Source organism: Pleurodeles waltl, chromosome 4_2 (assembly GCF_031143425.1).
Source record: "Pleurodeles waltl isolate 20211129_DDA chromosome 4_2, aPleWal1.hap1.20221129, whole genome shotgun sequence".
Classification (NCBI taxonomy): domain Eukaryota; kingdom Metazoa; phylum Chordata; class Amphibia; order Caudata; family Salamandridae; genus Pleurodeles; species Pleurodeles waltl.
The window spans coordinates 25,754,837-25,781,616 of NC_090443.1; positions in this window are offsets into that span (position 1 = coordinate 25,754,837).

Sequence of the window (26,780 nt, forward strand, 5' to 3'; positions counted from 1 at the left end):
AACGGCATCCACCGTAGTGAGTCTTGTAGTTCACAACATGCTGTGAAAAGTCCTGTAAGTGAACTAGCCATCAACGTAGGCAATCATGCTTCCCATTTAATCTAAGAACGCTTTATGGCCATTAGTTCCCTCGTGATGTATGTTAAAGAAATGTGCTTTCCTGTGGATGACGTCGCTTTTAATATTGAATAACGGAACGCAGTGCAGGTAAAGGGGCGGCCATATTCACAGTGTGCTGTTAATGGTAAACATATACAAATCTCTTTATGCCTGACTGCTTTCTTATTCATGAGCCAAAAGCTGCATTCGTCAGTTGACAGTTAACTCGTGTTATGTTTTTGGGAAAAGTGCGATCATGCTGATAGTGTCGCTTTTGATAAAGTATTAGTGAAGGAGCTGCAAGTGAAACACGGCAAGCATATCAAGAATGGGCTACTGAATAATATACATACATTTCCTTATCCCTGATCCAAAAGCCGTACTATAATCATACTTGTTAGACTGTAAGTGATAGCATAGTGTGAGTGTATTTAAACAGATAAAAGTCTAGCGTTCCAATATGTTCAAACTCAGTCCATGACATCAACTTTTTTAGCATGCCTGATCAGAACAGATCTTCGTATCTATAGGAATTTACTCTATAAAAATATATGTAAAATCGCAAATAAACAGTACAATATAACACACGGAGATAACCAGTTCTACATGAAGTCCCTTATATATTTCTGTTAAAAAAAAAAAAAAAAAAACTTTTCCTAACCAAATAGTAAATCATCCAAGAAACAATCACTTCAATTCTGTCATTAAGACCCTTTGGTATGCTGTATCCAACTTACAAAATCAGTAGAGTTCTCTTGGTAAAACTCCTTGTCGCATGTTTGTCTTTGGTTGCACATCACTTGTTCCAAAATCTGAAAACACAGCTGCAAAATATAATATTTAGCTGTACTGAAGGGTGTGGCCGCTGTGGATTGTTGACATATGTTGCTTTTATGCTCTATCATGTCCAGTTTAATTTTCCTTTCCTCCTTCCGATATAGTAGGCCACAAGGGCATTTTAAAGAGTACATACAATTTTGTGTGTTAATCACTATGAAATCGCAGACCAACTAGGTTCCTTTTTGAGGGTGAGAAATGGTGGGAGCGCTAATAACATTGTTGCAGGTGATGTAGCTGCAACAGGTAAACAAACGCCCATATATTATCATGTTTGCATATTGAATTACCTGTATTTTATATAAATTCTTTAAGATTTTTGGATCTCTTATTTGCAAATAGTGGGAGTCCTGCTTCTGTTTGTAGCATCTCCAATCTTTGATTTATGATTCATTTTAACGTGTGACTGCTGGTGAAAAAGTAGAGACAAACATCATTCTGATATGTCCTTTTTTGCTTGCTTCTCCAGAGCGTAGTCTCTCGGAATCAGACATGCTTTCTCCAGTGATTGTTTAAGTACCGAGTCCTGATATCCTCTTCTTTCAGATCTTTGAAACTGATATTGCGTTGCTTTGGACAACTCACCTGGAGTTGAAATAATTCTTTTGAGGAGAGTAAATTAACATTAAACGTTTTCATGATCTACTTTTAAAGACCATCCACCCACCTTATAGGCTAAAAGGCCAACTTATGGGTTACTTATAAATATTTAAAAGGAAGGTTTAGACCTGTTAAAAGTGGTTGTTTTGTTTTTAAACTGTACAACCAGGCTACAAAGGGTAGGCCTGCTTTCATGTTTATACTGACACTGTAGTGGATGGCACACTGAGTGCTTCAGTCCACTTATGGCATTTAAGTTATTTTGGTGCCATATTCTAGGGATTTATAGGTAAGTTGTCAATTAGAAGTATCTCAATTTGACCATGTTGAAAGGAGGAGCACAAACACTTTATCGGTGGTTAACAGGGGTAAAATGCACAAATTCCCGTTTGCTAGTGTTAATATTGAAAAAGTCGATGTGCACAATGATAGTCCTATATAAAAACAAAATTGCATCGCAGTTATCAAATTCACACATCATGAACTCTCCATCAACCCAGACTCAGAAATTTGTGGTCAGATAGGCTCTGATACCTGGGCCTTAAGTTATTGATTGACAGGTCACAGGTGAGGTGGCCACAGCCAGCAGACAAACACGCGAACAGGAAGCTCAGATCAATCCACAAATAGCGCAGCAACACCACAATGGTTCAAGGAGATTGGCCCCAATAAAGCACACATAGCCATACAGTTGCATGTGTTCCCAAAATACCATACAGTTAGATGCCACATGAAGTTAAGAACACTCAGCCCATCAGAACATGGCACAAACAGTAACATGCAGAGATCACGCGCCCTTCATGCCAGACATCTGGACACATACCCACTGGTCCTCATTGTGTCCAAGCAAGATCGAGGCCCACCTGTTTTTGTTATCAGGGACCTTATTTACGACTCCAAGACAATGCCCCACATTCTTTGCCTAATAAGGAATGCTGAAATTGTTTTATGATGTCCAGAGAAATGTATAAAACAATGCTCAGATCGATTGTACTTGAAGACAGTCCTCAGACCCCATTTCTGTAACTGTTCTCCCTGCGGTAGTGATTTAGTATCTGTTTCACTCAGTGTCAGAAGCCTGTACTGCACTTTCCTGAGAACAGTTCCCATAACAGAGTGCCCCAGTGCTTCTTTTGGACATCCCTCCTAATGCAGGCTCTTTTAAATGGAACAAACTGTTTCTCGATGATATCTCCTTCTTGGTTAGGGGGTGGAAATAAATTATTTTTCGGAGTCTTAGATTGAATGGCTTCTCTTCCTCCCCATTAGTATGCTGCCACCAGAGACGGGTCCTAGGCACAACCCTTTTCTTTGTTTCTCTATTTTCCAAAGTGGCCTCTCTAAGGCCAGTCTCTTGGTCAGCCTGGCAATATCCAGGTCTATTTCTGTAGGGGCACTCGTGCTGGAGTGGGAGGAGCTACCCTCCCCTCCATTGTCCACAGTTTCTTCATCCACTTCAGATGCATCATCAACTTTATCTGGGGGATTATCTTTTTCATGCTGGTCCACCAGAAACCTAAGTTTCTCTGATTTGGGTCTCTTTCTAGTATGAATTTTGTACGGTCTGCAGTCTCCTTAATTGGTCATAGCTATGTGCCTCACAAGGTTCCAGGTTGAGCTCCTGGTTCTGGGTCTCTGCATCTGTCATTTTTACTTTACTAAAGTTGGGACCTTTTTAAGAGTTTAAAATCCCCTTTTTTGATAGACCAACTAAAGTAAGGACTTTTCAAAAACTTTTTTGCTCAAGTTGTAGGGACCTAACCAGGGCCATAACATTTATTGTAAAAATTTGCAAAAAATATTTTGTCAATTAAAAATCAAAAATAATTAACTAAAGGCGATTTGAAGAGTTATCCATGTGCTCGCAAAATTGACAGTGTTATCAGCAAATGCAAAGTCTTTATCCCACTGCTGATCCACTAAATGTAGGAGGCTGGCCCTCTTTGTAGTGTGCAAAGCTAGGCACACTGTGCAGGGGGTCTGGGCAACCACACATTTTTTCATGCTGGGCCACTAGGAACCTAAGTTTCTCTGTTTTAGGGCTCTTTCCAGTATGAATTTTGTACGGTCTGCAGTCACCTTAATTGGTCATAGCTATATGCCTCATAAGGTTCTAGATTGAGCTCCTGGTTTCGGGTCTCTGCATCTGTCATTTTTACTTTACTAAAGTTGGGACCTTTTTAAGAGTTTGGAATTTAGGAGGCTGGCCCTCTATGTAGTGTGTAAAGCTGGGCACACTGTGCAGGGGGTCAAGGAAACCACACGTTGGTTTATAGGGGTAAAAACTAGATCACTTAATGCTCAATTTTTTTAAGGTAGCTTGGTCGAACAGTCAGGCTAATCTTGGACAAATGCAAAGCATTTGTTGTACTCACAGTATCAATCATGCAACTCACACACTTAAAGGAATAACTTTTAAACTTTTAAGTTTATTAAAAATAGTATTTTTGTGCGAAAGTACGCACCATAGGAATCAATGGAAAGTCACCTTTAAAAATACATATAAAATTGTACAGTTGGTTTACCAAGTTCTTCTTTTGCAGGCTGGTCGGGGTCGTCAGTAGTCACACTGTGCCAGCTGGAGACGTTCAGATGGCTCCCGGTTCGTCAGAAGCAGCGGTGAAAGGTCTCTGGAGCTCGTGCAGGGCCACTGCGGGGGACCACTTGGAAAAGGGCTGTGCAGTTAAGTTTAGAGGTGGTCCCCTGGGAGTGTCAAGGTCGCAAGGGGTGAACGACCCTTAGGGCACAGCAGGTTCTTCGCTGCAGGGCACAGGGTGCCCGGGTGAACAGCAAATTGGTGAGCTAGGAGCTGTGCGCAAAGATGCCCTTTGGAGCTGGAGGTAAGTCGATTCAAGGGTCGTTTGCAGGACAGCGGGAGCACTCTGGCGGGAGGCCTGGGTTGTTCCTGAACCCTCGACTGGGGCTTCCTCCTGGGCCTTTTTCAGCCCGGGTGGACTATTTTTTCTGGTGTCCAACGTAGCTGACCAATACCCAAGATATTTGTATGGTATGATCACTGGAGGGCACAGTGCCCTCAAACTTGGAACACTTGCAGGGTTTGTCCTTGTGGTTATCGGTGTGTTGTCTGGTCCAGCTGCAACTTCCGGTTTGGGAGTTAGCAGCTGGTCAGTGAAGTGACCCTCACTGGTTTGGTGGTTTCTTCTTGTTGCAGAGTGGTACCTCCACTCTGGAGGAAGTTCTTGGGTGATTCCTGAAGCCTGGAGGTTCTTCGGAGTGTTTTCAGTTGTCCAGCAGCATTTGTCGGGTCCTGGCTGCAACAGGCAAGGTTTGGTGCCTTTTCTTTGTTGCAGCAGGTCCACAGTTCTTGGGCCTTGGATCTTCCTGTTGCTGGTCTTCTTTTGTCCATCAAATCTAATTTCCTGGTCCAGAGGTGCCCACTAAATACTGTATTTAGTGGGCGTTTAAGGGGGAACCTGGTAGTGACCAATGGGTCACTACCTTTGGGTGGCTACACCCACTAAAGTGACCACTTCCTGTGGAAAGGGTCACTTCCCTCCCTATCCCTGATTGGCTATTTTCCTTTCATTCAAGATGGAGGAAATTGAAATGGAGTGCCCACCTCACAGGCAACACCTTAGGGGTGGTGCATGCCGGGTGGGGCTACTCCTCCTACCCTCTGTTTGATTTTCACGCTGTTGCTCCTACCAAAAGTGGGGGTTTGCAACAGGGGAGGCCATATGCTGCTAGCAGCAGGCCTGGGGGTCAGGTTTCAAGGGTGGTAAGCCCTTTGAAGCTCACCAGCAGGGCAGTGCACATTCCTGAGGGAGAGGGTGTTAGCACCTCCACCCAGGAAGGGCATTGTTCTGAACCCAGCGAGCAGGAGCTCTCACCCCAGGAGTTCACACGTGTGTCTGGATGTGGCAGGCTGGTTGGGACCGGCCAGCAACCACGCCAGGGTAGTTCGCTTTTGCAGGAGACACCTCTAAGGTAGCCCCTGGGTACATTTTATAATAAATCCAATACTGGTAGCGCTTAAGACATAACATTCTGAGTTGTTTGACACCAAACAACCCAGGGCTCAGAGTGGCCATCATGTAGCTGTGAAACTCGTACTGACCAGTGTCCAGCACACGCATTTAAAGGGCTGTTCTGTTTACTCACTATGTCTCAGGCTTGGCAGGACACAGTGGGGGCATATTGCTCATGCAGCTATGCCCTAACATACAATACAGTGCACCCTGCCTTAGGGCTGAAAAATCTGCCAGAGAGGTGACTTACCTATATGGTATGCAGTGTATAGTGGACAGGGCACACAGGAAGTGTGCCATGTCGGGTTTGCACTGTAGGATTGCACCAAGTCACTCAGCCTGCAATGCCAGTGCTAGGTGCATGGCCCTAGAGGGTGGCACAATCTGTGCTGCTGCCCTCAGGGGCCTGCCCTTAGTACCCCGTGCCCTTGTTGCTAAGTACCATTTAGTAGAGACTTATAGTGGCAGCTAAACGTGTTACCTTTGTAATGTTTAGAGAAAGAGCACTGGCACTGGGGACCTGGTTAGCAGGATCCCAGTGCACTCCAATCCAAGTTGCATCCAGAAGGCTGGCAAAAAGTGCAAGGATATTGCAACAAAGTGCCAGTTTCCCACAGCAAATGGTGAAAAATCATGGGTGATCACGCAGCGAAGGTGAATTTCAAGCACAACACAGACCATTGGGGCGGCAGAGAGGAGAATGCCTTGCTTCGCTTCTAAATGATCCAGGATCACCACCATCTTTTGGGTTTTTGACATTGTGTAGTTCAGACACACCTTAGAATTGCGACAGAACCAGCTCCATCACCTGCTCAGGAAGGAACACCACATGCATTTACGACCACTTCAGCAGAAAAGTCTTCTCAAGGGTGCAATTGAAAAGGGGCTGAAGGCCCAAAGACACCTGTTATCACTCTCAATTCTTCGTAGTGAAGAAAAAAAATGGGAGTATGGAGGCTGATTCTGGAACTTGGAGAACTCTACAAGTTCCTGAAATAATAAGTGGTTCGTTTGTTGCTGCAGGAATGTGTGTTCTGCAATTCCCTGGTCTACAGACCCTCCCAATAAAAAGGACTGCTTTCATACAAGATAAATTCAAGCGCTACAAACAAACCAGAACACTGTACTCTGGGCTTCCATCACTTCTAATCATGCCTCCTTACCAATTGAAGTTTGTAGAAGGCACAGGATTCCTAGTACAAGCTGCCAAGATCTGGAACTCACTACCAACCAGCATTAGATGCACCCAGGAGCATTTACATTTTTGGAAGACAGTTAAAAACATGCCTATTTCCAAGATAACTACACCACTCCACATCACAGCAACAGAGCCCAGAAAGGCAGTTGCCTCCTTTATGCACAATCTTCAGCTTACAATCCAAAGACTGAAAATAATCCAACCTGCAAAACCTTTCAATATGCAGGTAAGCTAAGAATTGCTGACCTATTGGTCACATAAACATACTTATGTAATTTTCATATATGTTTATGGCCCCCAATAATACTAAGACTATAATACTCAGCGGTTAGCAGGCGATTGTACCTTATACAGCTTAAATTCACATTAGAAATATCTGCTACTAGAGTTGTCCCATCCCTAGTACAGTAGTCCTAATAAACAAACATCATAAAATGAAAAGGCATGGAATAACTGAAGAGATCTGCTAGACACTGCTGGTCAATTTAATGTAGTCCACCACTGCAGATCCCTGATTATACACTCTAACCACTTCTTTAAATCTCACAACACTCAGCTATAGGGTGACAGTAAAAATGCCCATCACAGCCGATCTCTCCTTCCAACCATGCCAGCTCAGGACCACAACTATACACAACATCTCATACTGGACAAACAAGTGCAGTAACCAGCTCAACAGACTTTAATCATTAAAAAAAACAAAAAAACATTATCTGGTCTGCAGAGCTGTTTAAAGCTGCCAGGACACTGAAGACAATAATACTGTGCATCTGCCTTTCACAGCACATTATTCACCACACTGCTATGGGCTGGGTCATGTAACATGATAGCCACACCTTGGTAGTCCTCACCCACAACATGAAAGCACTTTCTACATAGGATCACAAAACAAAGACAACACGCACCTTCATAGCATAACTTGCTACATATGTAGGTAAGCGCTTCAGTGCCCCCTTTAGGGGTAGTAAGTGCTATATAAATGCTGCAACCACTGCCCATATACTCAAACCACAAGGAGTACCTAAGATGCTCTGTGACAGGGGAGCACTACCAAGCCCTCTTTTTTAAATTTTTTTACCTACAAGCTGCCTCCAAATATTCACAAAGTGTCTAGCCCCTTTGACAGCTTTTCTTCATTTCTTCTAGACTGAAGAAAGAAACCTCTGTCTCCGCAGCAGCCGGCATTGATCGCTCTCACTAGCTGGTACTGACACTTCGAATCTAGAAATCCTCTACAGGGATTCAATTTATAGGATTGATCTTGGATTTGCAACTTGCCAAAACATCCCCCGCTCCCAGAGCAAATTGTAATAATTCAATTAATGGCTACCGTCATTCATTGATGGGAGACAGTCCCAGACAAGACTTACAAATATCCACAGAGACTTATGCCCTGCATAAGACTGATTGATTTTTGCTGTCTTCATATGAAATTGTTTCAGCTGGACCTAAACCTGCAGTGGCAGCAGTCAACCGGGTTTTGGAATGATCTGTAACGTTAAGTTTCCGGACATCGTCAAGGTAGAGCTCTACGTCAAATCTAGAGTGGATAACAGATGCTTCTGTGGCTGCTGGGGGAGCTTACATGCAAGAGCTGTCCTCGAGGGAGCTATGGTCGGAGCAAGAGCAATCACTAGAAATAAAACTCTTGAACCTGTGGGTAATCAGTCTGGATCTCCAGTCATTCCTGCCTCAGCCGGCAGGCTGAGCTTTCCTAACCCGCAAAGACCACACAACCTGTATGTACTACATTGCCAAACGGAGAAACAAAGTCCTTTGTTCTCTTAGAAGAGTAGTAGGTACTATGGAGATGGGCGATTGCAATCTGAGTACAAATCTCTGTAGAATACTTGCTGGTGGTAAACAAAATGCACACAGATACTCTCAACTACTCACTGTCGGATTGCAAAAGTGGGTGGTACATCAGGATCAGCTACTGAAAACCTTCAGAAGTTGGGCCTGCCTCATCCTTGATCTGATTGCCACTCTGTCGAAATAACATGACTATACTATTCAAGTTGATACTGGCAACTAGATTCCAAAGGCAATGCCTTCTCAATGGCATGGTTAATTGCCTTTGCCTGTGCTTTTCTGCCATTTTCCCTTATTCTCAGGACCTGAAGAATCCTGAGGCCGAGTCATGCTCGCTGATTTAGATGGCAAACTGAATATTGGTACACTGGCTAAGTATGGCTGTCTTGATAGCCATTGTTTCCTCTGAAGATTCACCTCAGCCTCTCTGCTGACATCACAGTTAGGTCCTGTACTGTGACTTGAAGTCGATCAGACTGACATCTAGGTTCCTGACCACCTAGACTTTGGAAATCAGGACATCAATGCAGATTGCTCGGCCAAAACAAAAGTTTTTATCATCAGATGGAAGTGTTTTTTTGATATGGTGTGAGTCTAAAGGTCTGAATTCCACCTCCATATAGCCACACCAAATCCTGCTGTATTTGCTCAACCTGACCAAGGATGGTCTTAAATACACATAAGTTAGAGATCACTTAGGAGCAGATTTCAGGTGCAGAAGATCGGGCAAAGCTCCCTTACTCCTTTCTCAAAGGATTATCAAACAGTTTGTGAAAGGTTTAATTAGGACCTTTCCCTGGTCCGTGGTCACCAGCCCATTAACACCTGAACACAGTACTTGATCATTTGATGCTTCAACACTACAAGGCTTTCCATTCAGCAGTTCTCAGGTGCCTTGTGGAAGACAAGACTTCTATAGCATTGACTTCAGTGAGACTTGTGGTAGAGCTTCAAGATTTCACTATGAAATAACCATTCTTGCATTTTTATTAAAGACCCTTCCCTTGCTCACAAACCCACTGTTTATGCCCATGATTGCCATTTAAACAAACCAGTAAAACTCCATTCATTCATCCAGGATCCCTCAACATAGACTGTGAGAAAACTAGATTAACTGGATGTTTTTAGGTGCATTACAGTTTACATGGACATAATATCAGAACCTTTTGGTCTCCTAGAGGTGCCTGGACGGGCCTGACAACTGTCTAAGCAGTGCATCGTCGGGTGGTTCTGAGCCTGCATTATTTGCTGTGCAATATAAAGGTTAGTGCCATAAAAGGGGCATGGTGACAGTGCATTTCACCAGACGCGTGTCAGCGACAGCTGCATTCTATAAAGGGGTCCTGTATCAGAATTTATGCCAAGAAGCATGCTCTCCAAGTACTATTGCTTGGTCATGAACTCAGCTGCAAATTCTTGAGTAGGCCGTGCAATACTGTGATTGGCTCAAAGCAGCAAGCAGTAACTCAAGTAATCCATAAGCAGGAAGCAAGTTTACCTTCAATTGTGAATATATGAAAGATCCACTGTTAGAGAAGGCAACACTTTTTTGTTATTTTCTGATAACCAAATTTTATTTTTAGCGAAAGTCACATTTATCTCACAACAAGAATGATACAGCTGCACGTATAACTATTTGCAGCATGTCCAGCCACCCCAAACAGTCCCTACAAGTGAGGCTCATATGTATATAATTAGTACACAAGTATAACAGATCTACAGGTTATCTACCACATCTACTCCTTGTTCGCCAGTCCATTTAGACCAGATTCTACTGTAAATCCGTGGGAATCCTCTTGCCTCGCCAACCGGTTTCTCCATTTGGGCGCACCAGTCCATTCCCCTCTTCTATTGCATAATCGTAGGGGGGCTGGCAGTCGATCAGTTTCTTGCAATGTCTCTCTTTGCCACCAGAAGGGCTGTGCTCATCAGTTGTCCATCTGCCCGGAAGCCTCCCATCCTCTCCATCACTCCCAGTAGAACCATCACTGGAGACAGTTCCAGAGTCTGTGCCGCCACCGTAGGGAATTCTGACAACACCTGTTCGCAATAGTGTACAATAATGGGACAGGGCCATGCCATGTGAAAGAAGTCTGCTGGGGATGCTTCGCCATTCCCGCACTGGGGTGTGGCCCTGAGCCCTGCATAGTGCAGTCGAATTAGAGTTAAGTGAGCACAGTGCCCGTAATTCAATTGCAGCAACCTCAATTTAACTGTAATGACAATCACTTGTGGTGCCATTAATGCGTCCCACCAGTCCTCATCCATTGGTCCCACGCAGGCTTCCCATCTAGATCTCAGGGGGTGAAGTGCCTTTAAGGCATTCAATACAATCGAACAGTAGATTTGGGAGATTCCCCCCTTGCCCAACGCCCCATCATCACCTTTGCTTCCATGGGGCTGAATTCAGAGATTAAGGTAGCCTCAGGTATGTAGGTTCTTAGGGCATGCTGCAAAAGGCAAAGTTTAAGTAATCTTAATTTTCTGTCATGGGTATCTTTCAATGATTCACATGTGATCCTTCCCAATGTTCAGTCAGAGGATCACAAACTATTCTGTTTGTCCTTGACACTTGTGTGTTGAAAGTTAAGCTATGCTGGCCTCTTTGGGAAGTCGAAAGCCAAACACAACCACCTCAGTAGCAATAGTGTGGGTTGCTTCAATTTATGTGGATGTGCTGCTTAAGAAACTGTTATGCCCATAGACATTTAAATACTGTGTATTCATATTCTAAAGTGACAAGCGATTCTCAAGCAATGGGGAATGGTTAAGCACGTGAATCTATGAAAGACTCCAAAGCTGGAGAGTTGAAGTTGCAAATAAGTCGCTTATGTCTTATTATGGAAAAAAGACCTTTAGAGGTTTATCAGCCACAAGTCCTGAGAAGATCTGTGACAATATTGCTCGATGTTACAGATGTTTTCAGTTCGAAGAAATCCATTAAAAGATAATGTTGCCACAGAACAGACTTCGAGAATGTTTTCTAATTCACACAATATAGAATGGGGGATAAGCAGGGGTAGATAATTATCGCACATCTGGATTCTATATACAGATCTGCTGGAAGGAGATTTTAAGTCTTAATTCATTGGTACTACCCCTTCTCTTGATTACTATGATGTATGGATAATGTTTGTCAGAGATGGGTCTGTCCAACAGAATGCTTCTAAACCATCTTCTGGGGGCAGGAAAAATGCTATTTGCAATTGTGTGGAACAAAACTAATCTGTTTTGCTTTAACAATGGTATTATAAGTTATGGGACTTGTTGGCAGTGGAAAACAACATAGACTATTCCTCTAAAGAGAGGTAAGTTCTACACTCGGCCATGGGGCCTGCTTTTGATATACTTGACCTGACTAGACACAACACTCAATGCCTACGGTAATTTAAAACTTTGTGGCATATAATAGTAGGAGTACAGGTAATTGTACTACACCACTGAAAGGAGAGACATCCTTTCTGAATGAAAATATAATTTTCCGATTAAAACTCTGGGGTGGGATGGTGTGGTTAGTGCTTATGGTAAACTAGTTTGGTCCCACTTTCCAGTACACATGAGGATTCAGGCTGTCTGTTGATCAAGCCTTGCCAATCGAATGTTTTTTTAATTGATCAGAAAATTACAAAGCCAATGACAAACAGGTTATTCAGCCTCAAACCTAGAAGGTTAGTGCTTCAACAACAATAAATCCCATGGCTCAAGGCTACATTCGGCATCAAATGTTGCCAAATCTTTTGGTGTCAGAAAAGTAATTGTGCCAAAATAAAATTATATTTTGAAGAGCTTTTTGTATTCTTGCACTGCTAAAGGAAGCAATACCATAAAAGACTAAGAGTAGAGATGTGCTGTTTAAGGGGTAGTGATGAGGATGCTTAGTGCTACATTTACTCAAAACCAATACAATTATACACATCATAGGAAGCCCCTGAAGAAGAATTCCATATTTGCCTTCCACCTTCTCTGTATCCCTCTTATTATCCTGAGAAAGCTGATGAGTGAATATGAAATCATTATCAAGTTGCCTTCCCTTAGGAGTATGAACCTTATCTGGTCCTACCATCCCCATCAGGTAAAATGAAAAAGTTACTTACTTTTGGTAACCATCTTTCTGGTAGATACTCTATCTACCTGCAATTTCCTCAGCTGTTCAAATATCCCAGGCATCAGGCTGGATCTGGAAAACTTCAAACATTCACCTTCATTCACAGATCTATGTTTAATACATCATGGGGTGGTGTGGTGAGCAAAAGAATTGGTGGGTTAAACCCAGATCTTTGTGAATGGGGGTGAATGTTTGCATTGTTCAGCATTCTGTCCATCATCTGTTCTTATTGCTTTTGTCGCCTGGTATGCCCACACTTGGGTCCCATGCTCACTGTGCCACTGGATTCAAGCTAGCCTGGCTGATAAAGGGTAATACCCCAATATCTTTCCCAGGATGCTTGTTTGCGGTCCGGGGAGGACCTGACTTGGCAGTTCGGGCTGGACTGTTTCCATGGGAAACAGGGTCAAGACTGATTTGCCAATGGCTGATTCCAAAGTGGGGTGGTATGGTGGGCTATAGAACAATAGATTAAACCCAGATCTTTGTGACTGGGGTTGAATGTTTGCATTGTTCAGAATTCCTTCCATCATCTGTTCTCGCTTCTTTTGACTCTGAGGGACCCAGGACTAACCCTATGCAGACTTGCGTTGCAGACTGCATGACAAGGTGCTTCCAAAATTGAAAACACAACATGGCGCATACTGTGTGCCATGTCCCCTAAATACTGCATGCAATATATGTAAGTCACTGCTCTAGCAGGCCTTATAGCCCTAATGCTTCTGTTGGGAAGTGGGCACAACCTTAACCCTAGTGGCCTAATTCCTTCCAAACAAGATGGAGGAATTTAAAAAGTAGTGTCCACTTCAGCTTGTCCACCTTAGGGGTGAGACTGTCATGAAGTGGTCACACCTCCTAATCTGCCTAATTTTCCTATCTGTGCTGCTGCCGAAAGTGGGGTCAGGACAAGGGGGGGGTCAGTCATCTCCACCATCTGGAGAGACCTGGGTTGCATTACAAAGGCCTTTAAAGCTTCCCACCCTGGAATGTCCATTCTGGCTGGATGAGGTGATAACACCCCTGCCCAGTGCAGGCCTTTGTCTCTGGCCCTCAAGAGCACTGGCTCTCACCGTGGGGGTCAGGAAACGCGTCTGTTTGGTGGCTTAACTGGTCAGGACAAAGTCAGTCAACACACTAGTAGCTGGTAGGTTTTCAAAGGGCACATCTATGCTGCCCTCTATGTGCATTTCTTTCATAAATCCATCACTTGGTTCAGTGAGGGTTTATTATTCTGAGATGTTTGATACCAAACATCCCAGGATTCAGAGAAGCCATCATATAGATGGGCAAATCATAATTACCAGCGTCGAGCACATGCATTTAAAATGGCTTCCCTGATCACTTACTATGTCTGAGAATCGACAAAGACATAGCAGGGGCATGTCTGCTCATGCAGATATGCCCTCACATGTAATATAATGCACCCTGCCTTAGGGCTGTAAGGCCTGCTAGAGGGGTGACTTGTATATTGCATGCAGTGCCTAGGGGGCAAGGCACACAGGCTTGTTGTGTTTTCACTTTTGTTGCAGTGAGACACGCAGCCTACACTGGCAGTTGGTCATGTGCTTGGTGAGGCGTCCGTTATGGTGGCACAATTTATGCTGCAGCCCTTAGGGACCCTTCTTAGTACCCCACGCCCTAGGTACCTGGGGTACCATTTACCAGGGGCTTACAGTGGGTGCTAAAGGTTTTGGCAATTTGGAAAAATTACTGTGCAGTTTTGAGGGGAAAGAGATCTGGCACTGAGGTCCTGTCCTGGTTAACTAGAACCCAGTGCTCTTTCAGTCAAAATTATTCCAGAAACCAGGCAAAAAAGTGGGGAAGGCAGAGTTGGGGGGAGGGGGGAATGTGGGGTGTTGACTATGTCAAAAGAGATACTTTCTTACAGGCACCATCACTTATCGCTCCACAATCCACACTGGTGCCAGGCATCTCTCTGTCACCCATGCCACCATCTCCAAACTGCATTTCATAAAGATCCTGTGAGGTGTTCAATTCTTGCAAGGTGGAATGAAATCCTATATCTTGCTGATTCGCCACCTGCTCCACCTCCATCCCAGAGCTGGTTGTACTGACTCGAGCCCTGACTTTGGGCCAAGGTTCCCAGGTCATGTTAGAAACTCGGCTGAACCTCTGCTGTTGATGATGATGAACCTGTCTGTGACACCTGGCTGCCTAATGATTGTCTCTGGCCTGATAACCCTAGGACCTGCGCTTGGGAGTCCTGGCACCAAACCCACTTCCCCGGGCTCCCATCACCAAAAACCTCTCCCACCATCCAGACAACCAAGCATCCCCTCAAGAGGGGTTTCCCATCCCCTTCGCCCCCTCCCTCCAAGCTCCTGCCTGCCCTTCCCCCTATACTCTTGACCCAACTGTAGGAAAGTGCCATCTTTCTAGCATAGTTGCCCCCACTTTTTGTATGATGACAGCATTTTGAACTGCTGCTCAGACACAACACTGGGGCCAGTGCAGTTTCTCCAACCCGGCTGTATACACTGTGTTCCCGGCCGACAGAAGCCCCAACCCGTACTGTGAGTAATGCAGAGAGCCTAATGGACATCGAAGTATGGGTAAAAGAGAACTCGAAAAGCTCTGGAGAGGCAGAAGGTGCAGTCCGCGACGGGCGCCCGTATGGCAAGATGGCGCCTGCACAGCGGAGAAACTAGATACCTCTGCGACGGAGCTGAGACCCAGGGCGTTGAGCCGAGCTTCTGGTGCGCGGTGAGGAGCTGACTGCGAAGGGAGCTTAAGAGGCTGGAAAAGACAGAGGTGGAGCAGAGGTCATCCTCCCGCCAGCACCTCTGGGAAAACCGGCAACCGGGGTGAGTGACTGACGGAGACACAGTCGTGGAGATGGGCGGTTGAATAAAAGCGGAGCAGACACAGTTCGATAGTTACCGTGCCAGAGATCCCAGAGTGCCACTGGTCCCCCCACCTCCCCTCTTCCCCACCTCAGAAAAGGTGGGGGTGGCAGTGGTGAGGGGAGGGTGAATACTCACCCTCCATGATAAGGGCCCTCAACAGATATTGAAAACTCGAGCAAGGGAGCCCACGATAATTACCAATGGAGTCACACGCGGACCCTAGACTTGCACCTGAATAGCGGAGTCCGAACTTGAACACTACCTCGTGACCGGTACTTAAGGCACACTGATTGCACTTGTGGAGATCACCAGGTCACCTACACTTCATCCGGGGGGAAGCAGAACCATGGGGCCTGTGCTGATCCTCGATGGGGAACCTGATGGCCCTTGGGAATGGACCCACAATGTGAAGGGCGGAACACTATCCAAAGAGTCGTGAACCTGAGCAGCGGAATCCTAGATGAGTGCACCCACACAACGTATTACGGGAACGCATGGATTGCTTCTGGGGGGAGCCGAGGTCCCCGGGGCCACTATGCCATCCATTATGCCATGCTATTTCCGGCTAAACTAAGGATCACCACTAATAATGAAGTACTTTTCTTCACTGCACCACAACAGGTGTGGGAATGGCTAGAATCGCATGGCCATGCCTCAGAAGAGGCCACAGAAAGCACCAAATGGTCTCGTACCAGGGCGTAAAGGAAAACCAGGAAACTGCTAAAAACCGCAGCACAGCCGCACAACCAAGCACTACAGGAAATGCGGGATGCAGTAAACATCACAGCATCTCTAAACGGAAGGGGCCCTGGCACTTCACACCCTTCTGAAAATCTTTCCAACCAAGACTATACGTTTGGTAGCGCTTCCTGCTCGTCTCACGTCACTTCAGACATCCTGACGAAAGTAACTCCAGGGACCTCATATGAAATTCTATAATAAACACCAACTCTTAAACATTAGCACTGACTCTTCTTAGGTGAGGGGAGTGAATAAGCTACCAGGACGCACTGGATGTCACTGGAAGAGCCACGATTTTGCATCCTTGTTCAGTAGGAATCCGTATAAACACTATAAAGCCTAACAAGAAGGCGCTACTAAAACCCTCATATCATAACATATTCCATGGCAAAATTGCACCAGTACTCTCTACGCTGCGACTGAGAAACAGAGAACAATTCGGAACAACTGTATGACGGAGGGAATGCCACAGGGTCTGCTCTTGGTCTTTCGCACCTCACCCCCAAGTACAATGTTAAAAATGTTATTGAAAATTTGGACGGGGATAGTTTTGATGCCGGTCCTGGGGAGAGGGAGTTGGGGTATTGGGAAATCTGTTTTGTTTATTGTTGTTCTACCACCACAAGACGTATCAGCTCCATCACACTTATCACTACATGAGGGAATATCTTCACTGAATTGCAAATATTGGTCACCGGGGAAAAAAGATAGATGTACCACAAACACAGACTATGGACTGTCCCCTAACTTATACATTTCTTACCTGGAATGTTGGGGGATTGACTAGCATGAACAAAATATATAAAGTCTATTGTCTACCCAAAAGAAGAGAGGTACATATAGCAGTTATCCAGGAAAGACACTTAACAGACAAGGAGGTTAAGGCCATAGCTAAAAGATGGCATGGTCAGGTCTACGCTACAACCTACTCGGCCTACGCCAGAGGAGTCCTCATGTGGATACGACCAGGAGTACTGTTTCGAAAAATGACTGAAATTATAGATAGGGAAGGCCGCTATGTCCTGCTGTCTGGAAGACTGGAGGGTAGGGATATTACACTGTGGGGAATTTACACGCCAAATCAAGACCAAGGCGCCTTTCTGACCGCTCTGTCCCATAACCTGGGATCGCACCTCACTCAGGCAACCTTTATAGGTGGCGATTTTAATTGTATCGCAGATACGGCATTGGATAGATCCCACCTCCCCCCCTGCAAGGCTCTCCCACACATAAGCTGGCCAAGACATTCACAAACTGGCAACAACACTGGGGCCTCACGGACTGTTGGAGACATCTTCACCCTACGGAGCGAGACTAAACCTTTTACTCTCACTTACATGACTTACTTGTCCGACTAGATGTCTTTTTATCGTCCCCTGAAGTAAATAGCACAGCATTAACGGCTGAAGGCCTATGTCGCACGATATCAGACCACAACCCTTTACTGCTTATACTGGCCTGGAAAAGGGCCTGCCCTTGAATACCGAATTGGCGACTTAGAGTGGAATCACTTGAAGATAGCTCCTTCTGGCAATCCATCAAGGACGCAATTAGAGATTACTTTGAACACAACCAAGGCACTGCATCATCCCGCGCACTAGAATGGGAGGCTTTTAAAACCGTCATCAGGGGCCAGTGCATGGCGGAGGTAGTGGGAGTTAGGAAATCCCTGGAGAAGGAGATTGGAAAACATGAGGGAGAACTTAGAGAAATGGAACGAAGGAGACCTGGGGCCCCAGAGTTGTCCCTTCTAATTACTGAAACTAGAGAAAAGTTGCACTAGCAATTGAAAAATTGTGAGGCTTTGATTATAAAAAGTATATAACCAGACAGCACACGAAGGAGTACAAGGTGGGGGCATTATTGGCCTGGCACTCGGCCCTGCCGCGACAGCATTCTTTAGTAATGGAGATTGAGGATCCTCCAGGGAGGCGACTCTACAGGCAGGGGGAAATCAATGATAGATCCACTAATTATTCCTTATTATATGCCCCCCGAAAGAGGCTATACCCCCGGCACAATTGCAGAGCCTGGAGGGCCTTTGGCTTCCTAGACTACGAGAAGCGGCTCAGCAAGCACTAGAGGAACCGTTATCCTTCATAGATATAACCGCGGCAGTGGGGGCGATGGCTAGAGGGAAGGTACCTGGTGCAGATGGACTACCTGTGGAGTTTTACAGTGCTTACATAGACCTACTAGCGCCGCAACTCAGCGCTCTTTACTCGGAGGCGCTGAAAAATGGCGTACTGCCCCGTCTGCAAACAAAGCTATAGTGATATCACTATTAAAACCAGGACGTCCCTCCCCAAATGTGCGCTCCTACCATCCCTTATCCATGCTAAACATGGACTATAAAATACTCAGCCGGATCCTGGCCACAAGGCTTCTACCTCATATGCAAACACTGATTCACTTAGACCAGACAGGGTTTATCCTTCATCATAGCACTGCCATTAATATCAGACGACTGATTACGATAATACAGTCTAAGTCCCTGAATTTACAAAATGTAGCGATTATAGCAGTAGACATCGAAAAGGCCTTCAATAGTCTTTGATGGGATTTTCTGGAACATATAATTATACAGATGGGCCTAGGCCGGGGCTTCATTAAGTGGACAAAACTGTTATACACGGCACCCACGGCATGTGTTCGTCTGGGCTGCATAATCTCGGAGTCAAATGAGGTTGGCAGGGGCACCAGACAAGACTGTCCTCTGTCGCCTGTGGTATTTGCCATAGCAAGGGAACCACTGACACAGGCGGCGAGAACAGGCATCTACTATAAGGGACTATGCATTGAGGGCCAAACTCATCAAATTGCGCTATATGTGGATGATATGATACTCTTTTTAGACGATGCAGAAATAGAACTGCCGGGAGCAATGGACCTCCTGGAGAAATTTGGAGACTTGTCAGGATTACGCATCAACTGGCAGAAGTCTCACATTTTTCTCTTGAGGGAGGGGACACCAAGGATGAGGAATACACGAGGGCTCGAGTGGACCTCATCCACCTTCCGATATCTGAGAGTACACATTTATCACAAACCTGAGGACCTATTAGAGGAGAATGCGAACCGAGTGATACGGAAGTTGCGGACAGATGTCCAGTTCTGGAGGACACTTCCCTTGTCGGTGGCATGAAGAATAGCGCTGGTAAAAATGGTAGCTCTGCCTAGATTAATGTACTATTTCTCAACACTGCCTTTGCTCATTTCTCGTCCATTATTTCGGGATATCAACTCCATTCTGACCAGTTTTATTTGGGGGGCGGGCAGACATAGGTTAGCACTAAATAAACTCCAAAGACCCACAACGGAAGGTGGGATGGCAGCACCAGATGTTGAAATATACTATTTAGCATGCCAACTACAGTGGTTGGCGAAGGCAATACATGCCGCACAGTCGGACTCGAACATGGGCCATCACACAGAGCACTCCGTTAAATCCCTCCTGGGGATCCTATTGAGCCACAGAGGGCAACGCACATTAAATCCGTCAGACTTACACCTATTACGCAACTGCTGAATGAGCAGTTTACAGTGCACAAGAACCAACTCACCATACACACTGGGTATACCATTGTGCGGCCTAACTACCCTCCCGGATGGGCAAACCATAACGGGCATTATAAAACTAGCTGCATACAACATCACTACAATGGGGAACTGCTGACCTTTAACGCCCTAATGGAACAATTTGATGTCCCTCCAGGGTTGTTCCTTACACACAGATCACTAATAGCACTCATACAGCGGCACTGGAGACAGGGACTGTGTGAACCTCCGACTCACACAGGATGTCAGGCTTTCTGTACAATAGGGGGAGATAGGAAAGTTGTATCTACTCTTTACAAAGAATTGCATAAAGACACTCTACTCCCTTTTGATAAGCTACGAATGATATGGCAAGAGGGCATTAGGACCCCCATAGACGAACCACAATGGGAAAAAATCACAGCACATATATTCACAGTATCTAGAAATGCTCGTTTCAAACTGATCAGTCTTTACGTATTCCACAGAGCATACCTCACCCCCTACAAGATAGCAAAGATGTTCAACACTAAGAATGGTAAATGCCCCGCTGCTCTGAATCAGACGCAGATCTCGTTCATATGTTCTGGAGCTGCGCAAAGCTGCAGCACTACTGGGAAGGGTTGCTACAAAGAATAACTGCGGTAACGGACAGGGGGCTTCAGACCTCATCAATAGCGGCCCTACTTAGGGGATTTCCCCGCCCCCACACACAAAGAATTGCGACTAAGTATATTGACCTGGCATTGGTACTGGCCAAGAGGGCAATCACTCTACACTGGAAAGATCCAGGGGGACCACATTTACAAAGATGGCAGGACACATTAATAAAATGGGCTGAGGCAGAAGGGAGGTCTTACACCAAGAAGCAGCGAAGGGGCGTGGATCTGTAGAAACAGCACGGAAATGGGACTATTTGTTAGATTGCCTTAAGGACCCGAACTTGGAGATGAGAGATCAAGCCCCATTATCCGATGCCCCAGACAGCGACGAAGAACACAGCCAGCAAAATACTGCTAGACACTGACTTTGATTCAAACATGTTGATAAGAAAGACCCTGCTAGAATAAGAGTGGAAGTCAGGAGATAGGGAGCTGATATGGGAGGAGGGGAATACGGGGGGATAGTTTAATCAGAATGTTAATTATGCCTGTATTTGTTGTCAACAAAACCAATAAAAAAAAAAAATATATATATATATATATATATATATATATATATATATATATATATATATATTTTATTTTTTTAAAGCGTGGGGATGGAGCAGCCAAAGTGGTTGGCTGCTAGCAGGGTGGCCTCTGCTGTCTTGGCTTGTTCTCTGCCAAAATCAAAGCTAAAAGTTAAAGAGGAGTTTTGGCAAACTTCTGTGTCAGGCAGTAAAGTGTGAGGTAATGTCAGCGGGTTAGCCAACGCAGTTACCACTGCCGATGATGTTAAGGTGGTGAAAGTGGGCCATGGAAGAGCGAAGACATGCACTGCTTCGCTGGTGAGATCAGCCAGCACGATCAGGCTAAAGGAGGCACCTGCAGCTCACGCGTGGAGCCTCTAACCCTCCCCCGCAGAGTGTGGTGACAAACACATTCCATAGGGTGCCAGAGTTCTCGTGCACGTTAGACAGCGCAAGTACTCATGGTACAGGCATTGAAAATTAGGGAGGATGCTTGCTGGGTGCGAGGAATCTGGTTGCACACACAGTGAGTAAGCAGGATTACAAATGTTTAAAAAAAAAAAAAAAAAAGAGAATCCACAAGGGCAATTCAAACAGAGGAACAGCTGCAGGAGCATAGCGAGGAGGGTCAGCCTTGTTATCAAGGATCTGGGGTTACACAGGAGCTTCTTGCAAAAGCAGAAGCAACATTTTTACCATATTCTGGGCATCAGCTTAATGACACCAAAGCACAGCTGGGAGACACATTGCATAGGGGACCTCAGGGTAGGTGAGTATGGACAGGTGAGCAGGCAGAAAGTTTTCAGCAGGTGCAGGGTGTTAGTTCAGTGGCCAGGACCACAGATCCCGCAGGTTGGGGTGACCTGCAGGGCACAAAGGGAGAATGTCACAAAAATTGAACAGCTGTGGCGAACAGTTTCCGGCCAGGTTACAGGCTACCTGGGTCAACCGGCATGAATTGAGGGAGAGGTTTGAGGTGACCATCCCTGCAGCGAGGGAGAATTTGTTGTGTGATATCAATGAGGCTTCAAAACCAATGATTGATTGGAAGACGTTTGATGGGGGATTTGGGGATGGTGGCAGTCCAAGTGGTAGTGGGCTTGAGGTTGGCATGCAAATGGGATGTGAACTTGATTACAAAGATGAAGAAAGTGAATTGGAAGAATGGGAGATACCACTTTGAAAGGAAACATGCAAATTGGTCTCAGAAAAGGAGGGGGGCAAACTAATGTTGTTCGTCCTAGTGCTGTTTTGCTGGAAAAAGTGGGAGCTGACGTGGTGGAGAATACCAAAACACAGTGGAAACAGTTTGAGGGGAAAGGTGAAAAGAAGAAGTTGACCTTGGAGGGTGCAAGATTTCGACAAGGTGAGAAGCACTGGTGGAGTAGTTGGGATTGGAAATAGTCTAAGGACATTGTTATGATGGATATGGTTGTGGGAACATCCATGGTGGACAAAGGAGTAGTAGCAGAAGTTAGTGGTTTGAAGGTAAGTGATGACTTAATTGGGGTCTTGAGGGCATAAGAGACCAAAGGAACGCTAAGCAAGGTTGGATACATCAGAAGGTAAGGCACAATCTGAGAAAGGTAAAGAAGAGAGCAAAGGGGAGGACTCTACCAACACCCAACAAGAATTATTTTAAAAGTTGCCACACTTAGGGTTAGCAGTGTCTTTGGGGGCACATCTATCTACTTCTACTACGAACAAACATTTGGAAAGGGGAATCTGTAGATGTTTTCAAACTGTTACACCGGGAACTCCAAGCGAAAGAAGGTTTGAGGGAGGAAGCATGGGAATTGGCAAAGAGACCCAGGGTGCCCACCAACAGTGACACATGGACATCAGTGTTTTTTAAATACATCAGTGTTTATTGTGAAAAGTATCCTGACAGATTGGTATCTGTTAGGGTTTATACACAGCAAAGAGCATGTCCCCTCTCACTGCACTAGTGGGTTCTGTAATAGCTCCCTTTTAAACTCACTATTGAAAGCCTTTCTTGTTATCTCACCTTCCCCCCCCCCCTAGGCTTCTGTGTATGTTGTTTAATGTGCTGTTTTGTTTACACTTTGGGCCTTGCTTTTACCAAGGCTTCTTTAAAATACTCCTCCCTAGGCCATGTGTTAATCCAATTCATTTGTATAATAACTGAAACTCTGCACACCTTTCAAGAACATGTGCAGCATGTGAGGACCACACCCAGCTCTTCAAACCACACCCAGCTCTGCACACCTTCCAAGAACATGTGCAGCATGTGAGGACCACACCCAGCTCTTCAAACCACACCCAGCCCTGTCTATAAAAGGCATCCCCCGAGCCTCACCCAGTGCTTGTGCTCGTCTACCTCCCGCTTACCTGAGAACAGATCCCTCGGCGCTGGCACTCCTGCTCTTTACAGACTTTCATTGACTTCAATGGGCGCAGCTTCTGGCTGTTCCTTCTTCCGGTTTCCGGTTCCTCCTTGCTTCAGCCTCTCTCCTATGAGTAACCTGCAAAAGAGAAAGAAGACAAGGTTAGACTGATCAGTATCTCTTGCCAGCAACAAGTAAGTGCAAAACCTTTTATTACCTGAAAGAACTTTGACAACTTTTGGATTCGTGTATAGACAATTTGAAACGAAACACCTTCCACGAACATTGTGATTCAAACTCTTTGTTACAAGAATATTTTGCAGAACTTTGTGAAGCAAACATTGTTTTTTCTCATGGAACTTTTAAGAATCGAACAGTGGAAACCATTAACAGCAAGGCAAACAGTAAATCAAGGACTTGCACAAATTACATGCTGTATTTTGATGTAAAAGTACGGTATTTGTTTTATAAAAGATTCTGGAAATATGGGAAAAGTGAGTCTGCTATTGGGAATTTAGGCTTTAGTTATATTATGATGAATGTTTGATATTGGTAATTCTGATAACGGTATTTGTTTAATGTTTTAGAAGCTTTACAGTAATAGAAAACACATCCCAGAGCAGTAACACATTCCAAACCTGGAAACTAGAGACCAGGATCCAAGAGGTACTTTTAGAAGAGAATTTCTAATAAATAAAGGGATAGTCAGGAACCCATTTAGGAATAGGTTGCACTTATCTGTTCTTTGTTTATGTTTCATTAGGTACCAGTTTCTACAGAAGTCAGAAAGGGCCGCAGATTTGTGCAGCACTTCAACAGTGGAAACGCAAGAACGGTGTTGTCTCTCTTTTTTATTTTATCCACTTCCCCCCTTCCCTTGAGCTTCTGTTCTTAGTGCACTGTTTTAAAAACTAGTGTGCTGGAACAAGCAGTTTCAGGGTGGGGTCGGATTGTCTTCAACCTCCATCAGAACTGAACAAGAACTCAGGTGAGCTGGGCTTTGACAGAAGCACAAGCCTTAAAAAATTTCAGTTCTGGTGGACGATGAATACCGGGGAAGAAATAGAGGGCAATGACGTCACGGATATGGCGCAGGCCCTAAATGAGGACTTGGCTCATAATGAATCAGTGTCTGGCATCTTGCAACATATGCAAGAGGAAATAGAGAGATTAAAGATGGAGAATACCTCTTTAAAACAGGGTTTAAGCAGGTATAAATTTAGGGGATCTCAGTGGAACACAGCTTCTACGCCTTTGTTTAAAACCTCCTCAGAGACAGGGGTGCCATCAAAACATACAACTTTGCCTTCCCCAGTTGAGGTTACTGTTAATGTTCCTAATGTTGTGCCCTTAGCAGCACCTGAACGTTTTCATGGAGATAGTAACAAATTCCATGTTTTTATCAATCAATGTCAATTACACTTCATTTGTAAGCTACAACAGTTCCCTACTGATGATACGAAAGTGGCATTCGTCTTGTCTTATTTGGGTGGCACAGCAGCCAATTGGTCAATTCCTTTCGTGGATAGAGATGATCCCATCATCCATAATTGGAATCAATTTAAACGTACCATGACCAGCCTTTTTGCAAAACACACTTTCATGCAGGCAAGTGATAATGAGCTTTTAAATCTTAAACAAGGTAACAAGGATTTATTGACCTATCTCACTAGTTTTAATCGTTTACTCACCGAGACACAGTGGCCAGAAGAAAAGCGTGTCTCCCTTTTTTATAAAGGTTTGAGAGACGAGAGGCTCATATCGTTGATTTGCCAAAAGACTATTCGGACTTTGTAGATTTAGTTGTGAAATTAGAACATAGACTAGGAGAAAGAAAGGGAGATAAATACAAACTGGAATCACGGTTAACTTTTATTAGACACGAGAAGAAAGACACAGATAATAAACTCCCTGAACCAGAGCCTATGCAAATAGGGACACTCAGAGGTCCACTCACATCAGAGGAAAAAGAAAGAAGGAGAAAATTTCAATTATGTTTATATTGTGGCAGGGCAGGTCACTTTGCCAGAGAATGTCCAGTAAAGCCTAAAACTCCACAAAAGGGTGCTGTTTCCTCCACCTCCTCAACTGAATCGGGAAACGATTAAGCTCGACAAGGGGAGAGGTTACTTGTTCGAGAAAACATCTTAATCAAACCTCTAATGCTGCAGCCTTCAGGGTACCGCACATACCTAGACATTTCATAATTCAGGTTGTTTTAATTGTTACTGCCCAAGTGAGGCATTCTCTCCCTGTCCTACTGGACTCAGGCGCGACAGGAAATTTTGTGGATAATAAGTTAGCTGAAATCTTAGGACTTCCTATGTGCCTAAAGCCTTGTCCAGAAGCAGTATGTGCAGTGGATGGGTCAGAATTGATCTCTGGATTAATCACAAAACAAACAAGTCCACTTGTTATGGTCTGTCAGAACGGGCACACAGAGGTGATTAGCTTTGATCTGATAGATACTCCTAATTTTGGTTTGATTCTCGGGGTACCCTGGTTAACAACTCATAACCCAAAAATTGATTGGGTGAATAGAACTGTTACTTTGGATTCCTCTTTCTGTAGAACCAATTGCTATCAAGAAGCAGGTACAGAACAGAGCACAGTATTACACTGTGCTAGTGTTACACAAGATGAACCAAGCCTCCCTCCTGAATATTCTGACTTTAAAGACGTCTTTGATCCAGTAAAGGCTAGTGTGCTGCCCCCACATCGGTCTTATGACTGCCGTATAGATCTTATCCCAGGGGCCCCTTTACCTAATAACAGAGTATATGCTTTGACTGACGAAGAAACCAAATACTTAAGAACCTACCTAGATGACCTACTACAGTCTGGGTTCATCCGTCATTCCACATCTCCGGTGTCATCTCCACTCTTTTTTATCCCGAAGCCGGATAAATCCCTGCGCGCGTGTATCGATTATAGAGGACTAAATAAGGCTACAATAAAGAATAAATATCCTCTTCCTCTAATACCTGTGTTGTTGGATCAATTAAGACATTCTACTGTATACACTAAACTAGATCTGCGGGGAGCTTACCACCTGGTCCGAGTAAAAGAGGGGGATGAGTGGAAGACAGCTTTCAAGACAAAGTTTGGTTTATTTGAGTACACAGTAATGCCCTTTGGGTTATGTAATGCCCCTGCGGCCTTTCAGTTCTTTATAAATGAGGTCCTACACGAATTCCTGGACGTTTGTGTCATAGTATACATAGACGACATCCTCATTTACTCTAAGAACTCAGAAGAACATACCCAACATGTTCGTGCAGTATTATCAAAGTTAAAAGAAAATCATCTTTTTGCTAAGTTAGAAAAGTGTACTTTTAATGTCAACAAGGTGGACTTTTTAGGATACTGCCTGTCACCTCAAGGAATAACTATGTATGTAAAGAAAATCAGTGCTATTGCTGATTGGCCAGAACCATCCTCTGTAAAAGATATTCAGAAATTTCTGGGTTTCGCCA